This window comes from Theropithecus gelada, chromosome 4 (genome assembly GCF_003255815.1).
Source record: "Theropithecus gelada isolate Dixy chromosome 4, Tgel_1.0, whole genome shotgun sequence".
NCBI lineage: Eukaryota > Metazoa > Chordata > Mammalia > Primates > Cercopithecidae > Theropithecus > Theropithecus gelada.
This window is the reverse complement of record NC_037671.1, coordinates 42,881,319-42,901,255: the sequence shown is the minus strand read 5'-3', so window position 1 is coordinate 42,901,255 and position 19,937 is coordinate 42,881,319. Positions and strand designations below refer to the sequence as shown.

At 48.7% G+C, this 19,937-nt stretch overlaps 1 protein-coding gene across 1 annotated transcript in view; it reads left to right on the top strand.

Moving 5' to 3' along the window:
* Positions 1 to 12,827: 12,827 nt before the first annotated feature.
* The window catches only part of LRFN2 (leucine rich repeat and fibronectin type III domain containing 2), a 193,951-nt gene continuing 186,841 nt past the window's right edge, over positions 12,828 to 19,937 (top strand). Inside the window, exon 1 of the mRNA XM_025383431.1 lies at positions 12,828 to 13,701. The gene's annotated coding sequence lies outside the window, so the exon portion shown is untranslated. The remainder of the gene's footprint in view (positions 13,702 to 19,937) is intronic.

Below are 19,937 nucleotides of genomic sequence, written 5' to 3'. Positions count from 1 at the left end.
TACAGAACGGGCGTCAATTATTACCTAGGGCCTGCCTTGCTGATCCTACCACCTCAGCACTCAGCTAACCCAACTGTCACTGTGTTAGAATCACATTTCATCCCTACCCTCACAATAATGTGTTGTGACGAACAATGCAACTCAGTCTCTTCAAGGACCTCTCTCACTAGCAGCCACTGCAAACTACCCTCCTCACAGATGGCATCTGGCGGCTGCGGACAAGGAATGGAGTTAGAGAAAAGAGACATTTTTTGTTGGAGGGGAGGATACCAAAGTGGAGTGATGTGGACAAGTGGGGAGCTAGGGAAAACTCTGGAAAAAACAGAATGACAAGGAGGAGAAGGGGATAAGAAGGAGGGTAGTGATGTGGATGAGTACATGGAGGAAGTTTTTTCAGCAAGTCAGGTGCCCCCTGAGGTTCCATAATGCGCAAGCACAGAGTGATTATTGTCTACTCGGGGTTGTGCTGTGTACCACACAGACTCTGAGACTTATGCATGATGCTAAGGAAACTGTGCAAGAAAAACCCCATGCAGCAGGGCCCCGAAGAGCGACACCCTCACCCAAGGGTGACAGCCATCTGCCCCATTTTGTGAGCACACAGCATGAGCCCGCTCGTCTGTGCCCCCACTGCACTCAGCTAGACACCCTTAGTGGGGGTACTTATCACTCTGCATCACAGTTAGCCGTCTGGCTGTTTGTGTTCCCTGTGAGCCTAAGACCTCTTTGAGAGCAGCTTCCTTATTTTAGATATTTTTTATCTTTGAGAAAACTAAGGAATATAATGAGTGCTTTAGAAGTTTTGAGAATAAATGTCATTTGTACACAGGGATGCGGGTGTGTGTGTTGCAAAGATGTGATGATGGGTTTGTGAGGGCAGAGACGTTATGGAGAAGAGGTAAGAAAATCAGGACAGGTGGTCTTTCTAAATGCAATATTTCTCATATCCTCTGTCTGACTGGTGCAGAAGCGCCTACAACGATCCATGTTAAAAATAAACATCCCCCTAGTCCTATCCCAGGCCTACTGAATCAGAACTCCACAGTTGGGCCTGGGAATATACAGTTTATCTCCTTCCACAGGTGGTTCTGATGGCCATGGTGGTCTGAGAACCACTGTTCTACAGGTCACTATTGCGTTTATAAGCAACTGATTTATAGGAGACCAGGTCTCTGAGGGTCCTTTGAGAACACCTGGAACAAATCCTCACTTTACAAATGAGAAAAGCTGAGGCCCAGGGGAGAGTCCACACTGCGAGCTAATACTCCTGCTGGGGGTATGTCACCCAGGTGTTCCCCATTCCCCTCACAACCTCTGTGGTCCAGGTAAAGTTATTTCCTGAGACTGCTCAATGCTTCCCGAAGCGCGCGGTTCGCTGTCCAGCACTGCGTGTTTCTGAAGCGCGCTGGCCTTCAGTTGGGCACTATGGAGAATTAAGCGACGGTGGGCGGCCCCAGTGCGAACTGCTGCAGTGCCCGCCTGTAGTGGCCCCGCCCCTCCCCCTGCACCCGGCAACTCGCTGATCCTGCAGCCGCAGCCGCGCAGGACTGTCTCCCGCAGCGCATTATCCAACTTCAGGGTGGTTATAAATGACTACAGCGCGGAGATGGTGACCGGTGTCTGGCAAGTTAGTCGGCTGCTGGCTGATCGATTCCCTTGCTAAGGGACCACGCAGGCAGAGGAAATAGATTAAAATGTAATGTATTGCATTGAAATTTAACACAATGCAACGCATGATATTCAGCTGGATCTGCATATTTTCCCCACCCCAATTTCTCCTAGAGGTTCCCATGGACCATTTCTTGTTAAGTTCTATCACTGCCAGACAAAGACATTTAATGACTCAAAAGGCTAGGAGGGCCTTTCAACAGCTCATCTGATCCAGCTGTCTGTTTCTGGCCTAGGAATATTGAAATCCCAAAGGGCTATTTACTCTGCCCTTAAACTTGATGGAGAGGGAAGAAGGAAGGCCAACAGGCCTGTTGAGTGGTTTCCATCTCGTCTTTGGCCTACTCTGTCACATCCTCTTCCCATCTCCCCATCTGGCCTTTCATGCTCACACCTCCTTCCTTGAGCAAGGAAGAGCAGCTGGTCTTTCTCTGCTGCCTCCAACTTTCCCGACCCCCTGCCCTAGCTGATTTTCTGGCCTCCACAAGCCCCTCCGACTCCTCTGTTTTCATTAGCATCCTTATCCCTTGATTGCAAGTTGAGCTCCTAGGGGGTAATGTTAGATAAATGACGAGTCTCCAAAAGCTTCAAATGGTGGTAGGACAGGTACCAGAGAAAAGAACGCAGCGTGTTGAAAAGAATGACAGCCAAAGAATCCCATTTAATTTGATGGCGCAATGAATATTTAAAGTTTTATAAAGAAATACAGGAAAGCAATCAGGCTTATTCAGGCGTGTGCTCTGGGGAGCAGAGTACGCTCCCCATGTGTTGGCAATATGGAGATAAGAGCTGGAGGATGTGGGTGGGGGTGGGGGACACATACAGAAATAGTCCATGTTCTTCCCATTCTTTGTATTGAGGTGGAAAAGTGCTTACTAGTGCAGTTCAAGAAGAAACAGGGGGAAAAATCCTCCCAGATAATTATCATAACACGCTGACACCCTAAACACTTTCTTTTTAAAATTGAATTTCTAATATCATTGCTTTGGAGATTATAATATTGAGACACGAATCCCCTGGCAAGTGATTCAGGAACCGTACATGCTGTGTGATAAAGGCACCTGCCACAGAAACAGGAGGGGACATAAATCTCCCATCGTGTGTGCAGAATACCTAATGGTGCCACCCCTCTGGCAGAGTGGGTCATCAGAAACCTCCCAAACTACCACTCTGAGGGGAGTTAATTTATTATAAGCATGTATGGTATATTTTCATTTTGTATCAGCTGTGATGTCAGATCCTGGCATCAGAGAGCTTGGTTAGATTAAACCTCTGCCTTCAAAAAGCTTCCAGTCCTCTCGGAGAGACACATATACATGCATACGATATCACACTGCTAGTATAGCACCGGGCAAAGACGAGAGGACAAGCTAAGGACTAATGGGGCACAGAGTGGGGAACCTATTAATGCCAGCTGTGGGGATGGGGAAGGCTTCCTATTAGTCACTATGGCAGTTGCTGTCATTGCCCTGATGTTATCTCTTGAGCATTTACCTTTGTACAACTAACTTGCTACTGTGAACACCTGAGACTTTACACCCCAGGGTTTTTCTTGACCAAGAGAGTCAGTTGTGCTGGAGAGTTCATGTCCCTGGAAGCCGCTAGCCAATGATAAATGACAAATAGGCAGATAAGTACTCCACTTCCTCACCCCTTGATGGACAACTCAAAGTGTGCTTCACATTGTATCTCAGGGACCCACAGTGGGTTATGAGTTCCACCTGAAAGTACATGTTTGATTATATAACTTGTATTGGATTCTTTCCCTTTCTTTTTTTCCTACTGACATGTTCTACGTATCCTGTCAAATAAATACTTCTACTCAAACCCCATGGAAACGTCTGTGCCTGGAGGAATCCAAACTAGCTCAATACCAATAGCTACTGTTTATTAAAAGTCAACCATGCCAGGCACTGTGCTGATTTTTCATACTACATCTAATCCTTACCACCATCTTGAAAGGTGAGAATCATTGTTTCCATTATACAGATGAGGAAACTGAGGTCTAGAGACCGGAAGTGACTTAGTTGAGATCACAGAAAAAGAGACCTTGAGCAAATAAAGTTCCTGTGACTCTATCAGTGATTGCTCTTTTCTCTCCCTTTAACCACTCTCAAGGTGAAGGGAACAAGGATCTCTTTGAAAGAGTGATAAATATGATAGCCCCTGTCTTTAAAAAATGCACATATATACATACTTGTAAGATTGGCTATACACTTTTGGATGGATCATAGCTCCTCTTAGAATCACCTGTGGGCTACAGATTAAGAAGCTTTTTTAACAAGGAATAAAACTTTCAGAACCAAAGGACGATATTTGTTTCTGAGGATTTGGGAAGTTAGGAAAACTGTGAAAGGGATATAGTTCAAGAAGGAGTAGCAGGCAGAGTGGGTGACAAACATACCACAGTTTGATCGTAGTTGGTGGGCCCAGGGTGGATACAGAGGAGAATGTTAACTTGTGGAGGTGAGGGATAAGGAGAATGCTGTGGTTGAGTGAAAGCTGGGAAGGAATGCTTGGGGGAATAGCCTAATACCCCAAGAGAGTCCAGACCCTGGGGTTCCATTTGCTCTAGCCACAAATTCCCATCCTTCCATCTCTCACTCTATGTCTACTGAACCCCCAGTTCTTTTTCAGAGCAAGCCCACTGACTCCCTGTCCAATATTCCCTGACTATCCTTAGTCACCTACTGACCCAGGACCCTACAATCCATCTTTTATAAGACCCTCAGTTCACTGCACATTTGATACATCCCCACCCCCTGACTAACCCCAAATCCTAGAGCATGTGCATGTTGGTTCTTTCTGTTGTTCCCAGGTTGGCAAATTGCAGGACAAAGTCCCACAACCTCGCTGAGTTTCCACCACAATGTAATGAAAACCACAGGCCTCCCTTCTGCCTGAAATATCTATGTTCATCCTCTGACTGACTGCCAATCTCATCCCAAGGGGCTGCTCCAACCTTCTTTTTCCCTCAAATCCCAATTCCTCAACCCGTATCTCTCAACTTGCAAGACCCAGACCATATTTTACTTTTCTTCACCTCAAAATGTCTCTGTCATCTCCTGATGCTTTGTTTATTGCCTCTGGTCTCTGAGAAAGAAGGACCATTTCTTCCTGCCAGGGTTCATGCCTGAACCCTCCCTGCTCCTCCCCAAGAGCCTCTTTCCCTTGTTCCCTCTCTAAACTGGCTGCTTCACCCTGGCTTACACCCAAATGTCTCCCACCCCCAAGAAAGTCTTTCCTTTACTCTGATTTCTCCTGAGCTCCCATCCCACCTTCCACCCTCCTTTCACAGCTAAACTTCTCAAAAAAGTATTATACGCTCACCGCCTCTACTTCCTCACCTCCCACTCAGTCCCAACCACTAGCAATCTGGTTTCCACACCCATAACTCCGCAAAAATTGCTCTCTTAAAGGCCACCAATGACCTTCAAATTCCCAAACCTAGCAGCTCTGCTTCGTCAGTCCCCATCCTCCTAGACCTACTCCTCTGCCAGGTCATATACACTATTTAACCAGATTCAGAGCCAGGGGTCCAGCTGGTGTGTATGGCTCACGAGAGTGCTGCAGATTGGTCCCAGGCTGGGCTGTGATGAGACATTCAGACATATGGGTGATTAAAATACAGAAATACTTCTGTCTCACTGCCCGAGCACCCTACGTGTCCCTTTCCCCCACCTGGCTACCCAAGTCCTTGTTCCAGGACCCCAAGATGAAACTCCTCAATATGTAGCAGAGACAGAATGATGTTTGGTGTGGCACAGGGCTTCTGCTCTTGCTGGTTTATACCTGGGTTGTACCAATTGTTAGATACTGTTAATATCACCACTGTGTATTACTGTGCTAAGATCATTCCTTTAGTACTAGGACCAGCCACATGGAGTCAGGGGAGTTTGGAGGGCAAATCATCTTTGGTGAAAAGCAGCCTCTCTATTTATCCTCCATATGCCATATAAATACCATTTTCTATGTGAGCCTTGGCATGGAATATTTGCGAAGCAAAGCTCCAAGGACCTTTTCTTCCTGGATTCCTCTATGAGCTTCTCTGTTCCTTACCTGGGTACTCTAACTGACAGAGTGACTGTAATCTTGTTGAGCCACAGTCTCCTTATCCACAAAATGGGTTAACCAATTTCTGCTTGCAAGAAGGATCACAGATCATATGAGTAAAAGGGTTAGCACAGGACCATGTACGGAGGTAAGCTGAGTAAGGTTAGGTTTCTAACCCCCACCTACTTCTCACCCTACATTTTCTCCCTGTGAATTTTCTCCATTTATATGATCTTCACCTCCATTCTACCCCTGACCATTTGTTACAGACCCTTTGTTGAATCATGCTCAGGACAAGAGGATCTGGGTTTTCCTGAGCTCTCTAGCTCCACACGTCTGATGTGGAACTCATTATTCTCTACCTCTTCCCCTAGTTTCTCTCATCTTCCCCTAGTTTCCCTCATCTTCCCAGTCTTTCCAAAGGATATCAACCATTCATCCAGTCCGGTGAACTTTATTTCATAAAGTTGCTTTGACCACACTCTCCTCTTCCCCAGACTTGATCACCTCTAGGGTCTAGTCCATTCTACTTCTGACACTCACCTCTTTGTATCGTCAGCATGATAGACTTTGAGATGACCCTGTTTTTCCCTTTTTCCTGGGCTCTTTCAATTAACTTATAACTGTTTTCTTTTTCTTCAGTTCCTTCTTCTAGGAGTGCAACCACCAAACCCCTGCATAGATCTGCTCAAACCCTGCAGTTTTGCCCATTTACCTGCAGAAACGAATCTAGACAAATTGCCTTTGTCTTCAAGGTAGTGTCAACCAACTCTGCACTCTTACTTCCCACTATGTTCTTAGTAAGAATCATGGTAAAACAACAACTAACACTTCTTGAAAATTTACTATGAACCACTCAATATTCTAAAGTCGTTCATGCCATTTAATCCTTTCATCCACCTTGTGACACAGTCATTGTTATTTCTGCCTTACTGACGAAGTAACGGAGGCACAGAGAGGTTCTGTAGCTGGCCTCAAGTAACTTCCTTTAGAGGTGGGGGACTTGAATTTAAACCCAGAGACTGTAACAGAGCCAACATTCCTGACCTCTAGGCCTTCTTCTGCCCTGGGATTTGGTCATGCCAGAGAACTCCTCATGCCCCCAAAGCTGCTTTACTGTCCTGCCTCCTTGCCTTTGCCTGGACTATTACTCCTGCCTGGACTATTGGTTTTTCTCATCTCTTCACCTACCAAAAATGCTAACCATCCTTCAAGTGTTATCCACCTTCAAGATTCCTTGAAGTCTTGTCTTCTCTGCTAGGAGGTGATCTTCCTCTTTTTGAAAGACAGAATTTCCCCAAACTTTCTGTTTTTAACTTATTCTCTTATGTGGCAGCCTTTTGAACACACAGTTGATCAGCTCTTCCAGAGTGGAGGATGGGACCACAGCTTCTCTTTCCCTTAATCCTGTCCTGTCCTTTTCACATGGAACCCACAAAGACAGTTTTATTAGATTAAATGGAATTACTGTTTTGCAGACATGAGTTGGTTTCTACTCCATTCTCCACAAGTCCTTTGAAAGGAAAGCCAAGGACTTGATTAAGGAATGGAAAGAATTCTGTAGTCAGTCAATTCCTGCTGCGATAAATCTCTTGGGTGAAGGATGCTAAGGCAGGGACATAAATGACGATAGCTGTGCTTCCACAGTTGACTGGATTATAAAACAAACCACACACTATGACTATATGTTTCAACAATACATAGAAGGAGTCAGGGAGAAGTAAAGGAAGGGAGTAAGAACTGGAATGAAAAGAGGGGGATTTGCCCTGTCCAGTTTGGAGACTGAGACAATGGTTTTCCTTTAATTCTTTCTTATTTAACAAGTTTACTTCTCAACCAGTCAGTTCTGTAACAGGCTCTAAAGTTAGAGTGTCAAGATTAGAATTATGGCCCTGCCACCTGCCAACTCTTTGGCCTGGCAAGTTACTGAGCCTCTCTGTGTCTTAGTTTCCAGATCTGTAAAATGGGAATAATAACTCTACCTGCTAGAGTTTTTTGAGAATTGAATACAACAATCCTCATCCAGGACAGAGAGGAGTGGCTGGCCTAGAGTCCTGGCATTCTTGCTGTTTTATGCCTGATGGCAAGAGAGGAAATTGAGCTAGGGGGACAGGGTGGCCCAGTGAAGCCCTGGGGCACTAAGGGCTGTGATGCTTCCCAGATGTGCCTGAGCACTTGCCACAGCCCATAGTGTTCTTCGCTTCAATATCACCCTTAAGCTTTAGGAATCCCCTGGTAGGAGTCAGAAAGCCAGGGAAGTCAGTGGCATCTGCTGTCTTCAGTTCTTCATTGAGTGGCTTTCTTTATGCTTTTCATTAAAGTCCAGAGACCATTTATCCCAGATTCATTTTAGAGATGGAGAAAATGAGGCCCAGAGAAAAGAAAAGTTGCCCCAGGTCACACTAAAGAACCAGAATTTGCTCCTCTATCTTCCCTTCTGGAACTCTTTCTACCTCACTGCCCCCAATTCTAGAATCTCCTAGCTCCGTGTGTCTGTCAGTGTGGCCTCGAACACCTTGTCCTTCTCTTTGCCACATGTCTACTGCACTTCAGGCTGCATCAGGTAATTCACCATTTAGTGGCATCAAGGCTAGCATTAGAGAGGCTGTCTTGTTCACAAGAAGGAGCCTGGGATGTGGAGTCAGAAGATTTGGTTTGAAATACAGTGCCATCAGTCAATAGCTCTAAAGGCTTGGAGCCATCAGGTTAACCTATCTGGGACTCACTGTCTTTGTTTGTAAAATGGGGATAATGATCTATTTCATGAGATTGTTGTGATGAACAAGTGAGGTAATATTTGGGAATGCTCTCTATAGACTGCAAGGCATGGTGCCAGCATTGGTGTGTCTTTTCTCTCCAGGAAGAAACTCTGCCTTCTTCTTCTTTCTCTTCTCCTCTACAGTATTTAGCAAAATGCTAGGAGGTACATAAAAGATACTCAGTAAAGTGTCTTTTCTTTTCAAGGAGAAACTCTGCCTCCTCCTTCTTTTTCTTCTCCTCTACAGTATTCGGCAAAATGCTAAAAGATACATAAAAGATACTCAGTAAAGCCCAGGCACACTGGCTCATGCCTGTAATCCCAGTACTTTGGGAAGCTGAGGCAGGTGGATCATTTGAGGTCAGGAGTTCGAGACCACCTTGGCCAACATGGTGAAACCCCATCTCTACTAAAAATACAAAAATTATCCAGGCTTGGTGGCGGGTACCTATAATCTCAGCTACCACGGAGGCTGAGGCAGGAGAATTGCTTGAATCTGGGTGGCAGAGGTTGCGCTGAACCGAGATCATGCCACTGTACCCCAGCCGGGGCAACAGAAAGAGACTCCATCTCAAACAAACAAACAAACAAAAAATACTCAGTAAAGACCTCCTTTTGATTGATTATTATTTCCCTGTATTGTCTGATCCTTTGATACATCAGGAACCCACAACCAGACCTGGTATTTGGGCAAAAGGGTGAGTCTGTGAAGGGAGTCCATTGGGCCTAGGGGAGGGGAAGAGGTAAACAGAGATCTGAATGATGAAAAGTAAACTGGATTTAGAAAACAAACCAGAGCTAATGGCTGTAGGTGGTGTTAGTCATTCTGTTAAGGAATTTGGGAATACATATGCATACTAATAAGAATTTATTTTGGCTTCTTCTTACTCCAGCATTTGGGAAGGGAGGAGAGGTAGAGGACACTGCAGAAATAAAAGACCTGACCCTTCATCTCCAGATAGGGCACCCTGGTGCTGGGCCCTCAGCTCCTGAGGATGCATTTGTGCAAGTTCTGTGAGGCTAAGGCCAAGGCCTATGGATAAACTGGGGTTGGGCTGGCTGTTGGTCCTGGGGGAAGTTCAGTGAATGAGGTGCTAATTCAGGAGTGGCTCCCAGCATCCAGTCCATGGAATAGACTCAGTGGAGGGAGATCCCAAGACCTTATGAAACTGTGCCCCAGGATCTTTCTTATTCTCCAGCCCACAGAGTCACTCTTCAGGCCATAGTGAGCCAAGGGAAACTCTTAAGAAGTGTATCTAGCACACCCTGGGATTACAGACTGCACCCCTTCTTTTATGAAGCAGGTTCAATTGTCCCCACCCTGGGATTCCATAGCTTCACCTGGCTCTGTCCTGTCATCAAACCAGAATACTTCACTGCAAAAAGCCAATCTCCTCTCCTTTTCATACTCAGTGAATACAGAGAAGAGAGACTCACCATCATTCATTGCAAAGGAGTCTTTTCATTGGTTATAAAGGCCTAGGCCAAATCAGCCTTCTCTTCAGGCTGAGTGCCTCTCTACCCCAAACCCTCCTGGGAACTCTTCTAATCAGACACTGAGATTCCATTTAGCAAGTGAGGGTTGGGAGCCAGCCATGTGCCCAGAAGTGTGCCAAGGAGTGTGGGGTTTATAGTCCAGTGAAAAACACCAAGGCATACAGACAACAGGGTAAGGCTGATTAGGGGTGTCAAGGAGAGCAGGCGTGGCCTGGAGGGGAAGGTGAGTCCTGATTGGGGGTGGCAGGGGGCCCAAACTTTCTTCTTACTAGGTGTATTGAAGTTATATTCAAGGGTGGAGCTCTGCCTTGATGTGCAGCCTACAGCACAAGGCACAGTCATTCTCTACCACATTGAGACATGAAAGGGTGTGTGAAAATATCCTTAAGCACCTGCTGGGAGCTCTCTGGGAAATCATTTATCTGCCCTGCACTTCAGTGCCTTGGTTCTAAAACTGAAACAAAAAAAGTATGTACAAAGAACCTTAAAAATGTTCATACCCTCCAGTCTAGTGATTCTACTTCAGGGAGTCTAGCTTAAGCACAAAAACAAGAACGTGGGCAAAGACTTAGGTACAAAGATGTTCATCACAGGGTTATTTAGCAGAATGAACATGTAGAAGAATCAAAATGCCCATTATTAGAATGGCTTTCACTCCCCAACCCCTTCCGGAATGACGAGATCACCTCTGTGGGAAGCCCTGGCTCAACTCTGAGGTAAGTAACCAGTACAGGAAGCCAGATGCCATGTTAGTGACCCTGACTCAATCTTCGTGGGCTTGTTCAAGGAGCCAAGAAATCCACCATCTTTCACCTTTTCGTGATCCAACTGTGGATTATCTTCTGGGGATTTTCATGGTAAATGGTGACTGTAGACCGGTTTTCTCTTGGCCTCCCAAGATGTATGTGGTCCCACCATACTCCATCTGTCAAGGTTGCTTGGGAGCTCCCAGAGCTGGAAAGGCTCTTAAAAAGTGCACAGTCCAAACCTCTTGAGGGAAAGGGACTTGTCACATTGCTTGTTAATACAAAGCCATGGTGAGCATCCAGGCCACCTGTCCCCCAGCACAGTACTCAGGTTATGCTGGGGCAAATGTAATTAGAAAAATAAACCAGTCATTCTCAGAATTGCCAATGACCCAGGTCTTGGCTCTTCATGGAACATCCACGTTTCTGACTTGAGAAAACTTCTTGATGGAGTATTGGGTTCACTCTGGTGCAGAGATTGGTCCATCCTTCTGATATCCCTCATTCACATCATTCTAATGCTTTACTAGTTTCTAAAAGCAGCTCCATTTCTACTCTGGTGCCAGCTTGGTTCTATCCCTGCCGCTGTATTCTGGTTGTCTCACAGGTGACTGGGGGTTAGGGGAGATAACCTAACCTACTGCCCCCAACCCTTGGGAGAATTCAGAGACTTGAGCCCGGGCTGTGGTTCTTCCTAAGCCTTTCTTCCTGGGAGCCCCCGCCAATAGTAGGCAAGCCCTCAGGTAAGCAAAGAGAAAGGCAGTTTCCCTGCTGTTCTCCTCTCCTTCTTCCCTTCCCCTTCCTCTTCCCTACTTGCCCTCCCCAGTTTCTACTCCACACCTCCTTTTACTCACCTCCTCCTTCCTCATTACTTTCCTTCTCATGACTCTTCCCTACCTCTGTCCCTCACTCCCTACTCCTGAGTTAGATCCCTTCTCTCCAGGGCCCACCCCATACACCTTGAGTTTCATCCCAGCTATGCCCCTCCCCCACCAGGCTTTCCAGAATTCCTGCAGGGAGGGGCCTGTCTTCCAGGATCTGCAGCATGCCAGTTTGGCAGTTTCCCGGGGTGCACATGTGGAGGGTGCACACATGAGGACCAGCTGTCTCGGCTTCTGCAGTTATGCATGTGTTTAGAGCGGAGACAGGGTCGTACGTTACAGATGTATCCAGCCGAGCCAATCCTGCAGAGACACATCCACATGCCACATGTGCCTCCCTGTGGGTAACCGGGACAGGTGCACAGGATGTGTTAGCCACCAGGAGAGAAGAGAAGGATTGCAACATTGACATTCTTCCTGCCCCTGGATTTACCAGCTGGAGTACTAACAGGAATCTCAAAATTTCATTTCCTTCAGAAGGAAGGAAATGCCTCTTGGGGAGTCCAGTAAGGCAGAGGACGGTCCTGCCTTTCCGGTAACTAGTTGTTTATAGTGGGCAGGGAGGATAACCAAAGATTAGACCCTGACCAGACCCGGGTGTTCTGACTCTAAGCTCACAGTCTGCTTTGAGTAGGGACTCCGCTACCTACCACATGCCTTGGACAAGTCACTTTACTCTTTGGGGCCTCCGTTTCCTTATACATCAAATGAGGGTTGCTGGGAAGATCGAACAAGTGAAGAGTTGTAAAGATGCTGTGCAAACACTTGGCGCCACTGCACCCCTCACTGATTCTTGTAATAATCATGAAAAGTCAAAGTGCGTGTGTGTGCGTACACGGGGCGCTCGTTTTTCACAGGTCCCTTACCAGGATGCGAGAATCTGAACTGGGCCCCAGGACTGGGTGGGGGCGATCGTCCCAGCCCCCACTCCCAGCCTAGGGCCGGCGCGGTCGGGTTTTCCTCCGGCAGGCGGCGGGCTGACGGCTGCAGGGCGCGCTAGGCACGTGAGGCGGTAGCGCCGGCGCCAGCTGCAGAGGTGCAGCCCTGGCCGCCCGGCTTGCCTTCAGCAGGGGTTGCCCGTGCCGCTGGACTGCCGAGACTGCCCTCCCGGTTCCGGGGCTCGCGGTCTGCCCACCGCCCTCCGCCAGGGCGGCCCCAGCCCACTCCTGCCCCTCCGTGCGTCCCCGCGCCACCCCTGCCAGGACCGTGAATCCCTCTGGTTTCGGCGGCGGTGTTGGTCGTCTCGGAAGCTGGTGCGCTCGGCAGCGGGCCGGGCAGCGGGCTCAGAGGCTGCCTTCGGCTCCTGCAGCTCCGCCGGTCGCCACTGGGGGCTGCCGCGCCGGAGAGCTCGGCGGGGACGGTGCGCACGGCCGCCGGGTTCCTGGGCGCCTCTGGCCGCTGGGCTTTCTCCACGGCTGGCCCTGCGCTGTCTCCGCAGCCCGCCCGACTCCCTCCCAGATTGGAGCGTGTGATCCGTGTGTGTGTGTGTGTGTGTGTGTGTGTGTGTGTGTGTATGTGTGTTTGTGTGTGTCTGGAGGGGAGAGAGAAACCGGGTACGCGCGTATGCGCGCGCGCGTGGGGAGCAGTGTGCATGCGGGGAGTACGGGGGAGTGTGTTTGTGTGTGCGTGTGGGTGTGAGTGCCTGGCTCCCTCTCGCTGAGACACACATACACTCACACATACACAACCCGCAGGCTCGTCTGAACTTGAAGACACCCCACATTCCAAGATGCCCGAGGTTCCTGGGAATGCCTGGGGTTCTTCGATCCGGAAAATCCTACCGGCATCCTCCTAGGGAGGGATTATTATTATTATTATTTTCTTTAATCTGGAATAGAAGAGAGCAAGTTGTGCTTTTTTCCCCCTTCTTCTTGCTAAATGCCATGGATATAACTGAATAAGCGGCTCAGGGCTCTCCCCGCGTGGACGTCCGAGGCCACCATCTGCCTGCGTTCGCCGGAGCCGCCGGAGCCGCCGGAGGGTTTAGCTCGAGTCTGTCTCGGGCGGGGAAGGATGCGTGGCCGAGCCGGGGAGCCCGGGCGCCCCGCGGAGCCGGCCTCGGTGCCTCCCAGCCGGGGGTAGATGCTGCCTCGCCCAGGTAAGTGGTCGCCGGCGCTGCGTCTTCGCGATCCCGGGTGTCCGCGGGAGCTTGGCGCGGGGCTGAACGCACCCGAGGGAACCGGGAACTTTGCATCCCCTTCTTTTTCACTTGAAGACTCCCCTCATCCTAGGTGCTCCTGCGGACACCCCCTTCTCTTTTCGCCCATCCTTATCGCGAGAGATTTCCTTTTCTTTCTTTAGTCTTTTTTTCCGATAGTGGGGGTGAAACTCTGGCGGGGAGCGGGGAGAGCGGGGTCCGTGTGAGGCTGGAGAGCAGGATGGAGAGGCGGGTGGATGGAACCGTTGAAAGCAGCAGGAGAACTTTGCCGCCAGACCACTCTGTTGCATCTCCGCACATGCGAGGCCTGGCTAGAGCCATTGCTGGGGGCTGGGTGGGGGCGCCGGGGACTCCCTGAGCTCTGTGGACTGGGTAGGGTGGGGTAAAGCCAAGTGCGGAGGGGTTGATGCAGAGCGGATGGGAGGAAGGAAGGCATGGTTGCAGTTTGGGGAGGCAGGTAGGGCAGGTTCAGGGACCCTATGCTGGCCTCAGGCAGAAAGCGAGATCAGGGGGATTGTGTGTGTGTGCAGCTTGGGGCATCAGAATGGCATGATGAAGCAATATGGAAAATGGCATTAGCCATGCCTGGGTTCCTAGGTCTCTGTCTCCCACCCAGCCCTGCCCTGGTTCTATGGTTGGTCTGGGTAGGGAGGAGGGAGAGCAGTGGACCGTTCCGAGGTGGACAGTGCCTTGCTTTGCACAGACCTGAGGGAGGTGTCCTACTCATCTTCCCATCAGCCCAGTACAAAGGACAGAGGCAGAGAGTTCTAGGGAGATAGAGCCTCTGAAAACCAGAGCAGGAGGGAGAAGGGAGCCTGAGTTGAGACCGCAGAGGGACTGAGCCAGATTGTTGCCAAATGCACCGGTGACAGCAGACAGCTGCAGACAGACAGACACCTGCAGGGACAGGGAACATGTCAGAGCCTGCACTCTTGAGTTGGAGTTACAGGCATGGCTATAGATGAAGACCTCCTCCCCTGGCCACAACGGAGTGTTTGTGTGTGTGTGTGTGTGTATATGCATGTGTATGTTTCAGGAAGGTGGCAGCTGTGGCCTCCATGGCCTGATTGGCCTTCTAGTACTGGGGGAGGGGGCAGCTTCAGGAATTTGATTCCCTGCTGCTGGGGAGGAGCAAAGCTAGGGAGGAAACTGCCATTCCCTGGGCTGTGAAGCTCCCAGGGACCAGAGCTAGAGGTTCTATATGGGCTGTTATTCTTGTGTGGGGGCCGATTTGGAACTGAAAGTGGGGAGCAAGAGAATTGGGTCTTGGGGTTGTGACCTGGTCTGGTCACTGCCCTCTGACAGGAGCTTTATTTGGCTGCACACAGCAGAGCCCTGATGGCAGTGGCATTTCCTTGTGGGGTACATTGGAGGCTGAAGGGAGTCAGGGTCCGATAGGGAGTATTCAGAAGCTCCAAAAGGCCTGCACTTGGAGCCGTCAGTCTCTGCCGACCATGCCAGCTGCCTTGGCCCTTCAGCTGATGCTGGAATGTCATCTTTCCCTTCTGACTCTGGCTGGGAGTGCAGAGTTGCATCTCTCTTTCTGGCCTCCTCACATGCTCAGGCCCCCTGCCCAGCCCTCAATTTAGAGTTTCTGTTCTAATTCCTGCCCAGGAATGTAATTATTTATCTTCCTGCCCTCATCCTGGGGATGCAAACAGCAAACTTGGCATTTCTGTTTCAGCCTCTGGAAGGCTGGCTCCCAGCTCCGTCTCCTGTCTGGAAGGACTGGGTGTCTGCCTGCCGTGGGCTGAAGGCTAGGTTTCAGGGTTCCTTCTTCTGTGAAGTGCCAGTTCTTTGCTCAGGCCCAGAAACGTCAGAAGCTGGGGAGTCTGGCCTGAGACAGGGTGAGCTGGGAGCTTCCAGGAGGTGAGGCTGAGGAGAAGGAAGATAGATAGGAAGAAAATACAGTCACAGTGGGTGGGGCCACCGGGGAAACCAGGCAGCCTTCTGGCCAACTGAGTCCTGCTTTGACTGAAGGAGGAATTGCTCTTCTTATCTTTGCTGCAGCTCCAAAGGAAAACAAACAAACAAACAAACAAACAAAAAACCTAAGAAAAACAAAAAACAGGGATTCTGGCCTCCAAGTGCCAGTTTGCCAAGCCTCTTCAGCTTGTGGGGTTGAGCAGGTTCTGCTCTCCTTTTTTGGGGGGGTGGGTGTACAGAGGCTTATAAGCTCCTGGCATGGGTCTGGCTACCCAGGGGCAGTGGAGAAGTGAAATTGGAATTAATTGTTTTCAGAAACTCCCCTTTCCTAAGGTAGATATGAGCATCTAGGGAGTTCACAGTCTGATGGGGGAGGCTGCTAGACTGGAAGCAGAGACATAGAACAATAAACAACCTGGGATGGCCAAGTGGAACTGGACTCTGAACAAGAGCAACAACAATTTGAGTATTTTGTGATTTTTCTTTGGGTAGGGGTGGAGTTTTAGGGTCCAACTTATTGAAGGGATAGAGTTGTCATATAATGGAATGAAACCTCAACATGTGGGGGCCTAGGTTCAAATTCTGGCTCTGCCACATCTTGGTTAACCATATGAGTCTTTGTGTTTTGACCTGGTAAAATAAAATAATAGCACGTGCCCAACAGATGTATTATGACCTGATGTTTTCCTGGTGGTCCCCAAACCCCTTTTCAGATGTGAGTCTTTGGTTGAAGCAGAGAAGTTAGAAGGGAGGGAGAGGTCTTCAGAGACATGGAGGATAGTACAGCCAACTTCCCCCTGTCCAGGGAGCTGCCAAGAGGGTTTGGTGCCATCAGACATAAGCTGATTGTTAAAAGACTCCATGAACCCTCCAGAAAACTTTGAGGATTGATGGTTGAAGAGCAAATTTCACCTCTGGTGACCAGGCACGTGCTTCCCTCCCTTTCTCTTGTTTGTTTTGGATTTTTATGGCCATGAACATTTGCTCAGGAAGAGGGGCTCTGCATTTTACAAGTATCACCTGCTGCCCTTTCCTATCTAAGGTTTGAATGTAAAATATTTGCCCCCCGCCAGCACCCAGTCTTCTCTTTCTGACTCTGTTGCCCACTCCCCCAAGGGTGACCTCATAGGAATGTTGTGAGGCCCAGGTAATGTGAATAGATACAGCTCTGTGGGGCCTGGACAGGGGCTGTGATTGAACTGGGTCCTATCTGTGTAGTTGGGAGATGGAACATCCAATTTGGGAGAGGGGCCTGGTTTTCTTACTGATGAAACAGGATGCTAATGCTCATCCCCCAGGGTTGTTGGAAGGGCAGAGCAGCATGTGTGACTGAACTTTGTAAACTGGACAAGCCCTTTAGCACTCAGAGCTATATTTGTGACCCTTTCTCATTAAGACTGTCACTAAAATGTCAAATGTAATTATACTCAGGTATCAGGGCACTAAATGTGGACTTTCACGGGTCAGTTTCAAGTGGGACTGCAGTTAACTAGTGATTACAGGCCAGGCAGATGGACACTGTGTTTTCTGAGAAAAGGGGTGTTAAGAACCTGCAGAAACAGGGCAGTTGTGGTTCAGATAATTGGGTGGGACTGGTAACAGGAAGCTAGGAAGGGGCACATGGGCAGCATTTTTGGAAGAAGCATTTTTGGAGGGTTTTTCCTAATCACACCCTCCCATTAAATTTTAATACCACAGACATTCTATATGTATATCTGTACTTTGTATATCAAAAGATTAAGTTCTCTTTTCTTGCCTCCCCACCAAGAACACATTTTTGCCCCCTTGGGGGCGATATTGTCCCCACTGAGGATGCATTGTCCTAAAATTAACAGAGGTTAGTGTTAGTTAGAAGAGGTGGATTAATGAGGCAGGGGGAATTCCGAAGATAGTGAGGGAGATAGATGGACTTGCAACTTGCTACCCCAAGTGTGGTCTGTGGGCCAGTGTCAGCATCACCTGGGAGCAGGTAAGCCATGAAAAGCGCCATGCTCCAGACCTCCTGAGTAGGAATCTCCATTTTATCAAGATGGGAGGTCAGGACAGTGTTGGCTTGACTGCCCGAGAACACAAGGCTAAACTTTGAACAGAGGGTCAAAAATTGCTATGTTCTGGGCCACTCAGCTTGTTCAACTGTTGAGTCCAAATCACCAAGCAAGTTTTAGTAGTGACACAGTCTACACATGTCATGATTTATCAGTCTATTTCTCTCTTTTTTTTTTTCCTGAGTGATTTCCTTGCATTGTAACTGAGGGTTGTATAGAAGGTATGGGGGCCCTGCAGAGAAGACCCAGGGCTTCCATGCAATGGAAAATCAGGGCATCTTTGATTGGAACAGTGCTGGGCCTGCTTTTTTGAATGTCTCCAAGGGCCAAGCCTAATGGAGACCAGACCAACCTGAGGAACCACTGGAACTATAGAGACAAGATATGGGTGTTAAACTGTGTCAAGCTGGATTAAGGAACAAAACTGTGTTCTCGTAATTTATCAGCCTGCTTGGGATTGTCTGCAGGAGAGCCTGGGCCTCCCTGGCAGCCATCCTGTATTAACACGGCAGCCCCAAAAACATGAGAGATTGCAAAATAAGTTGGGCTCTTTAGAGTTCACTGCATTTATTATTGGCATGTCCTATATTCACCCACCAGCAGGAGCTAAACTACAGTTCACATGCCCAGAAACAACATAAAGAAGCAGAAAGCTGAGCATCTCTGAGCCCCTCTTCCCTCCATGTTTCCTGCCTGGGTCCTCTCCCCTCAACGCATCCCTTCTTCTACCCCATTTTGGTGTAGGACAACACAGAGGAGCAGCCTCCCTCTTGCCTTAACTCAGATCTCTAATAAACTTCCTAGGGATGCAAAGTCTATTTGGCCCTCCCATTTCTTCTTCCCAGGGACTCACTTCCTATTCCTTTTCTCCAAAAGTAGCACTCTCTGCCCAGCTACCCCATTCTTTTTCATTCTCCTGTTAAGGCAGCTTTAGTCAAAGAAGCCAGGGAGTCCCCCAACTAATACTGAGGGTCTGTGGAGGCTCCTACTTCAGAATAATTGTAAAGTAGGCCTTGATGTCCCCAAAACATATGAAATGTGGCCACTCACTGGGGAATGAGCCATGCTAAGGTCTCAGCACCTGGTGAGAGAGCGATGGATGATGGCAGTGAGGGCAAAGGCACTTCGGACTTTCGGAGCTCCTGGAAACTCCTAAAAATGCCTAACAATGGCTGTAAGATGAGGCCTTGTCATTCTAAAAAGGTATTGAAGATTCCTGGGTGGGTAGAATTGATTCCTTGACTCAACCTTTCATGTAATGAAGCCACTATAATACCTAGAAATGTTCTCCTGGGGCAGAAGGGAGGGAGGATGAATGGGGATCTAGAGTCAGGGAGGTGAGCGGTTAGAGGTCCTCCTATAGCACAAGGCACTGAGGGCTGGTCAGAGAATGCTTGCTGGGGTGCGCGGAACGTGGAATGAGCTCTCCTTTTAGCTCTGCCCAGAACTTGCTGTGTGACTTTGGCCATCCCCTCTCTCTTCCTGTCCTCACCTGTAGATCAGAGCCTGTGTGCTCTCCTAAGGCCTTTTCAGTTCAGGTCGTTGATCCTTTGATTTATGAGTCCATGTTCCAGCCTCAGAGCAAAGACATCTCTGCGGAGCCATCTGGACCCCGGAAGCTACTTGGCTGGGGTCCTGCATCCTCCTTCCCATCCTCTTCTGCCAGATAGCACTGACCTGAGGCTTTTCCTTGCTTCATGCTCCTGACTACTCTATGACCAAACACTGTAACTAGGTTTCATTTGGAATGACCAGGATCCCAGGGCTGCTGAATGAATGAAGGTGTCTCTTTCCTCCCCACTCCCCCACATACATGTGCACATACACACACATTCATACACACACCCACCCACCAGTGTACACATGTTCACATACCTCACACACATCCATACTTGCATGCCCACACATATACCTATACACACCCACATTTATGCTTATAGTCACACATATATTCACATACATATACATACTCACACTTGTACATTCATACATGCACACACACGGCACCATTCATGTGCACACGTTCATGAGTTCATATACCTGCTCTTACAAATGGAACACTCCCATATATTCACACACACATGCACACATTCCTTTTTTCCACTGCACTGGCTTCTCCCTCAAAGACATGGACGGGTGCCATTCAACCCCTCCAGCTCACTGTCTACTTTAGAGAGCATTTCAATACATGGCCTCCTGTCATTC